We start from the raw sequence: 15,079 nt of genomic DNA on the forward strand, positions 1-15,079 counted from the left end.
AGAGTCGTTTAACTAGTTGTTAATATACTTAGCTGGACCGTTATAATATAGGGTTTACCTATGCCTTTATTAATAAATAAAAGCCCAGGGGTCCTCTTAAATAACTCTGCGGTATTTACTTATTTATAGTTTATAAAAATTAGATCTTAAAGTTTTAGTTTTTAAACCTAAGACTCGCCTAAAATCTCCTGAGTATAACAGTGGCTAGAGTTAAATTTTCTTAAGGCTTTAGAGGGTAAGTATTTAGTGATAATATATTAAATATCATCGGGGAGAGCTACTATAGCATAAGCTACTTATTTATATATAATATATATAATAAGCATACATCGCATGCAAGTATGCATTACACTTTTCCCTTTTATACCTAACTTTTTATTTAATTAATTAATTCTTTAACTATTAAATATATTAGACCTAAATACTAAGGCTAAAACTCTTCTTACTCTTTAAGCACTTTAAAATAACTTAAAACTAAGCATTTAATACGCTGCAAACCTCTATAGGATCTCTAAGTATAGGCTATATTACTAGCAAAATAGTATTTAATCGCGATATAATTAGATCTCTTAATCGCGTCGACTATTTAATCTTAAGGAATAGATTATTATTTAGTTTATTTTTAACTTAGACTTATAAGGATTTCCCTCTTAATTATATAATATAAAAAAAATAATTAATTAATTACTTATTAACCGTGATATATTATTAATTAATATATATTAGGCTTTAAACTTTATTAAGTAATACCTAGACCTTAAGATATATTTTTTTTTAAAAATATAATTATTAAAGAGCTAAGTATAAAGATCTAGCTATTATTTATAATTAATTTATACTTAATATAATATATATAATAAGTAAGCGCCGCAGACAAGCAAGCGCCGCACTTTTCTTAACCCTCTTTAGTAAGATCACAATAAAAACATAATAAATTAATTAATTAATTAAAACTACTTACTATACTCTTCCCCGGAGGTCTTAATTACTACTTAATACATTCTAGTATTATAACTAGGCTTACCGCATATTCTATAGTGCTAAACTCCCGGTCGCGCTGACCTTCCTTGACTACTACTTCTCGACGATTTAGCTATTACCTGCGTATTAATATCCATCTGATTAATTGCTTGCCTTCCTTCCTCTACCATTATTACCTCTCTCTTTTATAGCTAGGTTCTTTTTGCCCTCTGGCGCCGGCTTAGTATCTTATTTGCCTGTCGAAGATCCTATACCTTAGCCCTTAATAATGTCATCTTATATATAATTGCCTTTGTTCCCTTAGAAAGATACTTTAATGCCTTAAGAATTAACTCTAGGGAGCTACTTTAATATCTTCTAATTCGTCTTTTAAGGTATTTAGACTGAGATTCAGCCTTAAGCACTATCCTTGGGGTCTTTAAAGCCCAAGGGGTTAAGGGCCCGGCCTCCTCCTTAACCGGCGTTAGAGTCCATAGCTACACATTAAGCTTTAAGACCACACTTTCTAGGTCAAGAGGGATAAGTCTAGCCCCTCTAAAAGCAGACCTAATATTTTGTTCTGTTATAGTAGCTTAATAAGCGGCATAGAAGGCCGGGAAGAACTTAGTCTTAGAAACATGGGTAATAGAGCATCTGATTAGATGCTCTATTTCTTAACTATAAGCCTTTTTAAGTAGGCTAAAGTACCCGATATTAAGAGACTAAAGTAGATAAGACGAATAAGGCGGTATATAAAGCGTAATAATCTTATTCTCCTCGTAATATCTCTTAAAGTCGATGGAGTGGTGACTTTTATGGCTATTGAGGACTAGAAGATAATAGCGACTATTTAATCGCTTAATTATATACCGGTTAAAGTACTTTAGCTACTTAAGACCGGTCTCGTTATTGGTCTAGCCATTTTGGGAGGTTATAATAGTCTAATCGCCCGGGAGGTTACTTTCTCTATACCAGTTGGCGAGGTAATATTAGCCTGCACCTATGATGAATGGCTGAATCGCTTGGCCCTCTGCATTGATCGCCTGAATCACTGTAATCCATTCCTGGCTTTTAGGCTATATTAATTTTAGTCGACTATGCCTTTCTGCGCTAGTAATAACTATTCCGCTTATAATTATACCCATAAGGAAGCTAATCTCGTTAAAGTTTTAGATATTATCTAATTAGATGCTATACTTCGTGATTATATTTACTATAAGCTAAAACTACTTTTAGATTTCCTCTAGATCTTTGCACTTAGCCCTCTAGTAGTTATATTTATAAAAAAAACGTATCTTTAGCTTTTCTTATCGCCTAATAAAGTTAGAAGCCTAGCGCTTACTGATAGGTAGCGCGTCGCGGTTAATAAGCAGTTAATTAGCTATTGCTTTAATAGCATATAGTCGCGGGGGAAAACCTCGCGTATCTAGGTCGAGAATGAATTAAACTATGATCTATTCCTCTAGATTAAATAGTTGGCGTGAATTTAGGATAATATCGCGTCGGGATTAAATGCCCTGCTAGCGGCGATATAGCCGCCGCTTATTAATCTTATATATCCCTATAGCGCTTTAAATACTTAGTTTTAGGTTATTTTAAAGGGCTTAAAGGGCAAGAAGCGTTCTAGCCTTAGTATTTAGGTTTAATATATTTAGTAGTTAATAATTAATTAATTAAATAAAAAGTTAGGTATAGGAGGGAAAAGTGCGGCGCTTGCTTATTTATAGCGCTTGCTTATTATATATGTTATATAATAAATAAATAAAATAAATAAGTAAGTAAAATACTTTTCTTAACCTTTAAAATAAAAATTACTATAAAAATATAATAAATTATTTAATTAATTAAAACTTATTATTATATTCTTCCTTAGATATCTTAATTACTACTTAATAGGTCCTTATATTATAGCTAGGCTTATTATAAATACTATAATATTAAACCCTTAGTCGCGCTAACCTCCCTTAATTATTACTCCGCGATAATTTAGCCACTACCTATGTATTAATATCTATTTAATTAATTACCTACCTTCCTTCTTCTACTATTATAACCCCTCTTTTCTATAACTAAGTTCTTTTTACCCTTTAGCGCTAACTAAGTATCTTATTTGCCTCTTAAAGGTTTTTATTCTTAGTAGCTAGTAAGGCAACCTAATGCATAATTACCTTTATCCCCTTCTTAAGAGACCTTAGGGCTTTAAGGATTAACTCTAAGGAGCTATTTTAATGCCTTTTAATTTGTCTTTTAAGATATTTAGACTAAGATCTAGCCTTAAGCATAGTCTTTAGGGTCCTTAAGATCTAATAAGTAGAGGGTTTAGCCCCCTCCTTAACTGGCGTTAAAGTCTATAGCTATATATTAAGCTTTAAGAGTATACTTTCTAGGTTAAGAGGAATAAGCTTAGCTCCTTTAAAACCTCCCTTAATATTTCTTTTTATTATAATAGCTTAATATATAGCATAAAAGGCTAGAAAGAACTTAGTCTTTAAAATATAAGTTATAAAGCATTTAATTAGATACTTTATTTCTTAACTATAAGCCTTTTTAAGTAGCCTAAAGCACTTAATATTAAGAGGCTAAAGCAAATAAGATAAATAAGGCGGCATATAAAGCATAATAATATTGTTTTCCTCGTAATATATCTCAAAGTCGGCCAAGTGGTAGCTTTCATGCCTATCGAGGATTAAAAGATAATAGGGACCAGTTAATCAGTTGGTTATATGCCGATTGAAGTGCTTTAGCCACTCGAGACCTATCTCGTTATCGGTCTAGCCATTTTAAGACGTCGCAATAGCCCAATCGCCCGGGAGGTTACTTTCTTAGTACTAATTAGCGAGGTGATATTGGCCCGTAACCACGATGAACGGCTGGATAGCCTAGCCTTCTGCATTGATCGCCTGAATGACTATAACCCATTCCCGGTCTCTAGGCTACATTAATTTCGGTCTTCTATGCCTTTCTGCGCCTATGATGACTATTCCGCTCTAAATCAGGCCTATTATAAAGCTAATCTTATTAAAGTTATAGATATTACCTAGGGTAATATTATATTTCGCGATTATATTTTCTATAAGCTTAAACTAATTATAAATAATAGCTAGATCTTCGCATTTAGCTCTCTAATAATTATATTTATAAAAAAAATATATCTTAAGCTCTTAGTATTACTTAATAAAGTTAAAAGCCTAGTACTTGCTAATAAGTGGTGCATCGCGGTTAGCGAGTAATTAATTAGCTATTTTTTTAATACTATATAATCGCTGGGGAAATCCTCGTAAATCTAGGTTAAGAATAAATTAAATAATAATTTATTCCTCTAGATTAAATAGTTTCTATAACTTTAGTATAGTATTATATAGAGAAAGAATACCTTATTGCTAGCGCTATAGCATTATAGGACTAACTTTATAGATCTTTATGGCATATTAAAGAGATAATTTTAGGTTATTTTAAAGGGCTTAAAGAGTAAGAAAGATATTAGCTTCTTTATTTAATTATAATATACTAACATACATATATAGCGAGCCGGATAGCAAGCAAACCAGACACTTTTACTTTATAGTATAAATCTCACCTAATTATAAAAATAATTAAAAAAATGCTTAAAAATCCCATTTTAGGCTTTATAAGCTAGTAAGCTTAGATAAAATTTAAAAAAAATCTAAAACTTATTAATAATTTTTTTTAGATTTTTAAAAAAATTAATAAGTAAGTTATTTAAGAATTTCTTATTCGCACTGTTTATATTAGTTTTTTATTTTTTTTAAATTAAAGGAATTTTTTAAAAATATAAAAAAATTATAAACTTATAACTCTTTTAATTAGATTTAAGAAAATACTCTTTTTAAGCTCTTAGCTATTTTATAATAGTTTTTAGAAATTTAAGGTTAGTTATTTTTAAGTGCATAGTATTGCTATCCGGTTCGCTTGCTATCCGGCTCGCTATATATATACGTTAGGTAGTTAGGAATTAATTAATTAAATAGAGATAATATAAGTTAAGGGATTTTTATTTTACTTACTTATTTATTTTACTTACTTATTATATATATTATAATAAATATAATCACAAAGTATAGTATTTAATTAATATATAACCCGGGAAGTCTATATACCCCTTATCTCTATATATATAAATATCTCAATTATATTACTATAATATTATATAATATAACTCTTATAGGCATAACATATATAATAAGCGAGCGCCACAGACAAGCGAGCGCCGCATTTTTCCCTCCTATACCTAACTTTTCATTTAATTAATTAATTATTAACCACTAAATATGTTAGACCTAAATACTAAGGCTAGAATGCTTCTTGCCCTTTAAGCCCTTTAAAATAACCCAAAACTAAGCATCTGAAGCGCTATAGGGATATATAAGATTGATGAGCGGCGGCTATGTCGCCGCTAGCAGGGCATTTAATCCCGACGCGATACTATCCTAAATTCACGCCGATTATCTGATCTAGAGGAATAGATTATAGTTTAATTTATTCTTAACCTAGATGCGCGAGGTTTTCCCCCGTGACTGCGTGCTATTGAAGTAATAGCTAATTAACTGCTTACTAACCGCGACGCGCCACCCATCAGCAAGCGCTAGGCTTCTAACTTCATTAGGCAATAAGAAAAGCTAAAGATGCGTTTTTTTCGTAAATATAACTACCAGAGGGCTAAGTACGAAGATCTAGAGGAAATCTAGAAGTAGTTTTAGCTTATAGCAAATATAATCGCGAAGTATAGCATCTAATTAGATAATATTTAGAACTTTAATGAGATTGGCTTCCTTATGGGTATGATTATAAGCGGAATGGTTATTATTGGCGCAGAAAGGCGTGGTCAACTAAAATCAATATAGCCTAGAAGCCGGGAATGGATTATAGTGATTCAGGCGATCAATGCGGAGGGCCAAGCGATTCAGCCGTTTATTATAGGTGCGGGCTAATATTACCTCGCCAACTAGTATAGAGAAAGCAACCTCCTGGGCGATTAGACTATTATAACCTCCTAAAATAGCTAGACTAATAATAAGATTAGTCTTAAGTGGCTAAAGCACTTTGACTAGTATATAATTAAGCGATTAAATAGTCGCTATTATCTTCTAGTCCTCGATAGCCATAAAAGTTACTACTCCGTCGACTTTAAGAGATATTACAAGGAGAATAAGATTATTATGCTTTATATGCCGCCTTATTTATCTTATCTACTTTAGCCTCTTAATATCGCGTATTTTAGCCTGCTTAAAAAGGCTTATGGTCGAGAAATAGAGCATCTAATTAGATGCTTTATTACCCACGTTTCTAAGACTAAGTTCTTCCCGGCCTTCTATGCCGCTTATTAAGCTATTATGACGGAATAAAATATTAGGTCTGCTTTTAGAGGGGCTGGACTTGTCTCTCTTGACCCGGAAAGTGTGGTCTTAAAGCTTGATGTGCAGCTACGGACTCCAACGCCGGTTGAGGAGGAGGCCAGGCCCTTAACCCCTTGGGCTTTAAAGACCCCAAGGATAGTGCTTAAGGCTGAATCTTAGTCTGAATACCTCGAGAGATGAATTAGAAGGCATAAGAGTAGCTCCCCAGAGTCAATTCTAGGAGCCTTAAAGTCTCTTATAAAGGGAATAAAGGCAATAATGCATGAGAATGCGTTATTAAGGGCCAAGGTCAAGGACCTTCGAGAGGCGAATAAGATACTAAGCCGGCGCCGGAGGGCAAAAAGGACTAGACTATAGCGAAGAGGGGTAATAACAGTAGAGGAAGGAAGGCAAGTAATTGATCAGATGGATGTGGATGCGTAGGTAGTAGCTGAATCGTCGAGAAGTGGTGGTTAAGGAAGGTCGGCGCGACCGGGAGTTCGGCACTATAGAGTATGCGGCAAGCCCGGTCATAATGCTAGAACGTGTCAAGTAGTGATTGAGACCTCCGGAGAAGAGTATAGCGAGTAGTTTTAATTAATTAATTAATTTATTGTGTTTTTATTATGATCTTATTAAAGAGGGTTGAGAAAAGTGCGGCGCTCGCTTGTCTGCGGCGCTCGCTTATTATGTACGTTATATATTATTATGTCTTTCTTAGTCAGAGATGGTGAAATAGGTAAGTTATTACTAATCTCTATATAAATATAATATCGTGAAAGCGATTACCTAAGTTTAATATTTCCCTCTTATAGTGCTATTATTATTATGAGACGAGCCTTTACGAGGTAGATTTGTTTTCTTATGGAGGCTTTATATATAGAAAAGTATATTTTACCTTTAAAAGGTTAAAGTAGTGCCTCTTTTATATAATAAAATACTCTAGTATAGTGCTAGAGGTATTTCTTTGATTATACTCGATCGCATGCGAGTGAGGGTGCCTCTACTAATAAGCGTGCGATAGAAGGTATTGCAGGCCTAAGCTTAGTCCTAGTATCCCATCAGGGGGCGTTTTTATAGTTCTTAAATATTATATCTTATTATAGTTCTTTATTTAAGCATTCTTAAGAGAGCAGACCGGCTTTTACTATACGAGTAGAGGAGTAGTTGAAATATAAAATCTAGAAGCATATTAAAACCCTTAGTGAGCTAGTTTAATAGAATAAGATTAATAATCCTCTATGCCCCAAAGAGGTTAGCATTTATATTATTTATATAATATTTAATAGGCTAATAAATGCCCTTATATAATAATATAATATATTATTTAAAGTATAGGTACTAATTAACCCACGCATTAATTAATATCTATTAATATAGGTCTAGCTAGGTCTCTATAATATAGTCCGCATCGTTAATATAGCCAGAGATATAACACTTATTAAACATATTAAGCCTCTTATTATAGAGATACTTAGTTAGTAAGGCAAAGATCTCATTCCAAGAGGCATAGAGCTCCTTCTACTCTTTATGCCCTTAAGGATTACCCTTATCCTAAGTAAATACAGGCATACTAAAGATTAAAACCGATTTTTCGATATACCATAAGCAAAACCTCGGGGTTAACTCAGGGGGATAAGGGTAAGGGGAAATAGCATCCATACAAGCAAGGTAGCTACCTATAAGTATTATAGATAAAGGACTACTCCACATACTCATACATAGACTATAACCATTGGAGGGCCTAAGTATAGTTATCCTCTTCCTCGCGGCTAAGGAATATAAATGCAATACAGAAGAAGTTGCTCAACTATTCACCACCGGACCGGAGCGATAGTTCGCCCAACAGTTCGCCGACGGCTTTCTAGATTGCTGGAAGTGTAGACTTTCTAACACCAGAACAGCCTCTAGGCCTACCTACAGCAACGTCGCTGCCTTGCCTCCTGCTTCCCATGGCCAACCACCCCACCAACATCAGAGGCAACAGCAACAGCAACGAAGACAGCAAACCGACAGCATCACATTACCTTCTTCATGCTAATCAGGTCCATATACCCGGGGGATTAGGTAAGCGATTTACGCAACCCCTCTCTTCATCAGAGAGGGGGCGTCACAACCCGTAACTTCGTCACTGCTGTAACCGCCGCGCGCGCCGTAAATGCCTCACATTTCAATGAAGTAAGGGCCAATTTAAAAAAAAGAGACCATCAATAGCTTTCTATTGATCTGATCAATTGATGTTATCAATTTGAACCTTGTTGAAGATATTCCCACATTGTTGTGTGTAAGTGAATGTGGACCTTAGTCTCGGGCCCGCGACTGCGGCACGGGAATCGTCAGACCAGCCACCACAATGCACGCCTCGACCCCCTCATCATCCGAGTAGTTATTACGCACGCGATCATAGCCAAATCCGCCCCGATCTTCACGGCGTGATAGATCCTCTTCTTCATCGCTATTTTCACATGAATAGTCCCCATTTCCGGCCGCCAAAGTGATATGCGTGAAGCTCCCGATCTGTGTGTTCGTGATGATCTCAATTTCGTCGCTATCTGATGCCTCGTTGCTGGGCAACAGAGGCGTTAACCCTCTTGACGATACCGAGAGCATATCTTCAGGTATATCGTGATGCTGACCCCGCAAGGCTGCAGCCTTGCGAGCTTCCTCTAGATAAGCGGCAGCTTCAGGAATAGCTTCAAGGACATAAGGGCCCCAAATTCGATAGTAGAAGTCCCGTTTTTCCTCGCCAGCCTCAATCCACATGCGCCGGCGATTCTCCAATATCGACTTTTCCTCCTCAGCTAGCAGCCTCTGGCGGTCAGCTTCCTGTGAAGCTATCGCGGCGGCTTCTGCGGCGGCTCTTTCTCTCTTCGCTTTCACAGCCGCGCCTCCACGTAGTCGCGGCTTGTGACTATCACGAAGGCTGCGGAGGTTGCTTTCCTGCTGACGGTTTAATCTCTTTTCTTCTAATCTTCGTTCCTCTTCCTCTCGTGCCTCCACCATCCTCTGTAACTCACCCATAGTAAAAGCACCGTCTTTGATGCCCTTGATTTGGCGACGACTTCGTGTTCGGCGACCTTCACGTCGTATACGTTCCTTATGTGCAGATATCATAGCTTCATATGACTTCTGCGTCACAATGGAAAGATCAATGTATGCTTCTGCGTGCCGAATAACCCTCCGGGTTGGAGTATTTAGGAGGGATATCTGCTCTTGAATAGAGGCATCAGAGAGCTGCTTTTTAACCCTCCTTGGAGTCACCGTATCCCGGTTTAATACTGTTGGGAATAGAGGCTTTTCTCGCTCTTCAGCGTGCCGGCAAAGCGGACCTAAGATGACTTCTGGGTTAAAAGGGAATATGCCTGACTTCTCAAAGCCAACGTATATATGACAGGCTTTGAAGGCTGCATCATACATACGATTCCACTGATTGAGGAAGTCAAATCGTGACATCTGAAGTCCCCCGGCCATTATGAAGTCCCCCTGAGAGCGCATCTCTGTTCATTTTTGAGGTGTTGATAGACTCCAACGTCAAGAGGTTGTGTGAGGTGACTCAAGTGACTTGGAAGTCGGTACGGGATGATATCAAACATTCCACAATACCATAGGAATTCAGGATCCTTATGAGCGGAAAATGAGTCCATCAATAGAAGCCGATATGAGGTCGGAGCCTTCTTCAATTGGATACGCGGTTTGAACGCATATTCCTCATTAAACTGGGACTTTGTGATAGTCGTTGGATAGCCAAACCACTCCTCAATAGAGGATCCAGAGAAGGTCTCGCTGGCGGCAAAGGAATTGCGGTTGAAGTGTTGTAACCACTGGAGAGCCCGATGAGAGTCATTGAATCCTTTATCGGTGAATGTAAGGACGACACGCTCGTTAATCTCGGCACGGGTATATTCCTCTAATAAAGTCTTTGCCGTGAGTATTAGGAACGAAGGAATAGACCTCCCAGCTGCGCTGATGGCATCAACAGAGGTCAAAGACTCTTTATTGCCGGGCTGAAAGACAGTTGTTCGTGTGTTTCGTTTCATCCGCGTAGAAAAGAGCTTGAGGCTATTATTTACCCACCCAATTTGTAAGGGGGTCTCGTTAAAGTTCCAAAGATCGCACTTATTAATACTAAGTGTGCATATGAGGGCGTCGAATTCCTTGAAACAATTGTCGATGTGTTGTATATCTGTCTCAGCGGCGGCACGGGTGACTTCCTTGACTTTTGGGGACTTATGTTGAAGCTCATAATGACGCTTTTAAACCTCCGTACCCAAGCCTCTGATACAGGAGGCTGTGGCCCGTCAAATCGATGTGCCCGTAAGAAGCTGCGTAGTTGCGAATAGAGGCTTCTGTGACTGCAAAAGCGCTATTCTCAACGGTGCGGATAAAGGTAACTAAAGCTCGCTCTTCCGGGCCAGTCAGCGCCGATGGAGTGCCTCCTTTGGAGTCAGAAGGAAGCGGCTTTCCAGCTTTTAGCAGATATATATATTTCTTCGTCAGGTTCAGCTTTGCGTGGTGAATTGCTGCGATTTCCTTGATGCTATATTTGCCTGGGGTGGGGTTCGCCCGAGTTGTCGGTGGCGATTCAGCCCCCGATAAATATGCATGCGCCGCACGCGCCGCAGCAGTGCTTTCTTTGGCTGAAAATCGAGGTATAGCTAAATTCAATTAAGAAGATGATGTACTTCAATTTTGAAGCTATTCTGACCCTAATTGGTGGAGATGTGAGGCAGTTATGGCGCGCGAGGCGGTTACAGCAGTGACGAAGTTACAGGTAGTGACGCCCCCTCTCTGGTGAAGAGAGGGGCGGCCTAGTATTAGTCAGCCCCCTGGGTAAACAGGCCCCTCATACGTGCACGACCGGTCGTGCAAATAAGATCTGTTATGTAAGAGGGTTATGTGGCCTCAAGGGGCCACACACCGCCAATTGGCACCCTTATGCGCTGATCAACAGCTTCTACGATATCAATTCCAGTTGCCACGCCCTCTTCCTGCTATAATGGATGCAATTGATGACTATCACGGCTTCCCCGAGGATGCTCTTCCGCCTGAAGGCCAGTTCAGTTCACGAGAGGAACTGGCCGCGGCAATCAACGCCTGGGCAGCGCCACGGGGCTATGCCTTTGTCTCCGGGAGGTCTTCGAAGACTGCTAGCGGGAGACGTCACGTTACCTTTAACTGTGATCGTGGAGGAGCCCCTCGAACCTCTATAGCCCCTGAGAAACGGATGCGAAGGACTACATCACGTCGTATAGGATGCCTCTTCTCTATCATCGGGAAAGAGAGCCTGTGCGGGACTCAATGGCATCTACGGCATCGCCCTGAGACTCGCTTTCATCGTCATAATCATAGCCCAAGCTCTACCCCATTGGCACATCCAGTACATCGCCAACTCTCACACTCAGATAAATCGACAATCCACCAACTAGCCAACGCCAGCATTAAGCCAAGGGAGATCAGGTCATACCTCCGTATAACCTCTGATACAATCGCCACGCAGCAGGATATCTACAACTCTATTGCGCGGAGCAAGCGGGAGCTTACACAAGGCCAAAGCAACATACACGCCCTTGCTGATCAGCTGAATGACGAGGGCTTCTAGAGCAAAATCCGACTTGACGAGAGTGGCAGGGTTATGGCAGTCTTATTTGCACACCCGCAGTCACTGGGATACCTCAAATTATACCCTGAGGTGCTTCTCTTGGACTGTACATCTAAGACCAATAGGTATAAGATGCCTCTTCTTAATATAGTTGGTGTTGATGCCTATCAACGATCCTTCTGTATTGCATTTGCCTTCCTCAGCGGCGAAGAAGAAGATGACTTTACCTGGGCCCTTCAGCAGTTACGGTATACGTATGAGCTTCATGGAGTAGCTCTTCCCTCCGTGATACCCACGGACCGCTGCCTCGCCTATATGAACGCCATTTCCTCTTCTTCTTGCTTCCCCGAATCAGCTCTCTGACCTTAAGGCCAACCAGGCCAGGCAGGAGATTACTACGCCTCTTGATGTCTCTGGGGTATTATATGGCAATATCCGCGGCTGGGTGTCATATGAGGCCCTGCGGAAGGTTGATGCTCAGCGGGCACGGTTGCTAAAAGAGCTTCCCGCGTGTACGGGAGTCTTCACGATAACTCTTGGACTGCCTTGTGCTCATACCTTTTGGCCTTTATTGGTAGAAGGTCAGCCCCTTCAGCTACATCATCTCCATTCACATTGGCGCCTCCAGCGCTCAGGAACCCCCCAACTTATTATCGAGCCTCGCAAGTTGTTTGATCGCCTAGCAGCCAGTTCGACATTGCCACCGTCAAGCACGCGGCGTGAGCCCTCTGCATTTGAGGCCATTGAGAGAGCATCACAGCCTAGGGCGCCGCCACAGTGTTCAAGGTGTCATCAGTATGGCCATAGGATGAACGCCAAAGCGTGCCCATTACGGTATGACCATCTATTAGAGCCTCCTCCTCGGGAATCAGAGCCTACCCTTCAACCCACGACGACAACGCACACAGTAATACATACAGCGACTCGCTCTATAACCCGCTCATTATCGCCGGGGTCCCCGTCAGGAGCCTCTGTTGTCTCCGAGACTATCACAACCACACATACAACAACACATACAACAATCCGGGTCGTACCCCCCCGGGCAGCTATGCCGGCAGCTACTGCGGAAGCCCTTGTGTTGCGAGCTGGTGATCCCCGTGCTATTTATCAACGATATAAGGACTCACGAGCGGCCTGGTATGCTACGTTGCGTCGGGGAGCCCCAAAGACCAATCAACTATATCGGAAGGCTATGGGGCTGCCAATGCGCTATAGCAAAGCGGAATATGACTGGTGCCTTGACTATAAGCAGATGGGGAGACATTGCAAGGAGGGAAGAAGTATTAGAGAGTAGACCAAGGAGGAGCAGATAAGTTATCTAGACTGGGATAAGGCTAAGAACGAGCGAGTTAAGCATAATGTAGGGATAGAGATGGCACAGCAGCCTTTCTCGGGGCGGCGAGGTATGCAGGGAATATGGAATGCCGCTAAGGAAGATCTCGAAGTACAAGAGAGATAATATCAAAATAGGAAACCCCTCCCATTAACATTTAAAGGAATAATATAGCACGTAATTCCTATATATCACTATAAAGATAAAGAAAATACTAATCTCTAAGTATGATTATAGTGACTTAATGACTTAATTAAATAAAGCTATGGCCGAGTATATATGCAGCATAAAGTGGGCTCGGTTATCACTCATACATATAATAAGTCACATTAGAGCAATAACATCATAAAATGGCCTTTGAATTATCTACTGCGTGCCTTGCTAAACCTACTTTACATACCTATCCCGGTCTATATACTAGATATACATCCCTGACCGCTCCACTGCCCGGATTATTAGCAGGTATATAGTCATGCCTATGGCAGGCGTTGGCCACATAAGGCCTGTATATATTACCTGCTCATGGCGGTATACCCTATCAAGAGACTGAAGGATATTATGAGTCCATAGTGGATATATATCAGGGTCAACCCGCTATTGCCGATCGCCCAGAGAGTCTTAGAGGTACGCGATATGCCATTATCCCGCAGCCTCGTATCCCCACGCCAATATATCTACCACAATTGGCTCCCTCCGGGGAGGAAAGTATGTATTGGCGGCCGTTGCGTAGGCGCCGGGGTTCGCCGCGAAATACATAGGAGCTGACGTGATATCCGATGGCTGTGTATATGCAAGCCGCCAACTCTCAACCGGGAATCTAGGCACCGCATTGTGATCATAGCGCCCTATGGCCTGCGCCTGCCGGTTGTTCTCGATCGGCTGCAGGATAAAGCGGTTATCCTGGTTCACTCTCAGCGGTTCGATCGTTGTAGTATTATTGACGAAGATGGGGATATCTGGTGGACTTTAGCGTTAGCGCTAGGGTTATTAGCGATTAGACATCTTAATAATATTATTATATATAAGAATAGAGAGAATCTCTCAGTAGAGAAGTCCCGGCCTTATATATCTCACGCGTTGAGTTGATTCACTTACATCGTCGTCGTTACCTTAGTATGCTTCACGGCCTCGGGCAGCCTAATCCGCTACGCATAACCAACGCCAATAGATAATATATAATTCATTGAATAGCTACACTCCTACTAAATCACTCACTATATTCAATTTCACGCATCACGGCTGCTTCATTAGATAAAGAAGAGGATCTCTCACTCACACACATAACCCTCTTACATAACAGATCTTATTTGCACGACCGGTCGTGCATGTATGAGGGGCCGGGTAAACAACAGGTTGTTTTTATCGAACCTTATTACTGTGTCAATATGCACGGACAAAAAGTATTGAATCTCAGGGTGGTTTTTCGGGAAAACACCGGGGAACTTTATAGTGGTCCGGGTTGGCACGGACGAAAATCAGATAATGCGGCGCGATTTGGATCAACATTGGTACAGTAGGGTTTATGTCCTGGGGAAGATACTAAGGTGATTTTATTAGCTAAGGACAGGTACACAGGATTAGTCAGAGCCGGTAAAGGGTCGCTATAATAAGCATTAGACAAGGGAGCTCTTTACTATGTGTCTTATAGTTTAGCCCGATACATCGTATGATTGATATGTCTCGTGGGCTCAAAGGTCCAAGCAGCTGGCCCACCATATCAGTTTGTCCAGAGGCCTTGGCGTCGAGAAAGTTGTCGCCTTGGAGCACCTGCGTTCGGAGTTTTCCCTTATCTGCAAGCTTGGCGATGTCATCTTGTTCATTCTCAAGAATGGG

Source organism: Fusarium phalaenopsidis, assembly GCF_050370095.1.
Source record: "Fusarium phalaenopsidis strain FUZ10S chromosome Unknown contig_32338, whole genome shotgun sequence".
Classification (NCBI taxonomy): domain Eukaryota; kingdom Fungi; phylum Ascomycota; class Sordariomycetes; order Hypocreales; family Nectriaceae; genus Fusarium; species Fusarium phalaenopsidis.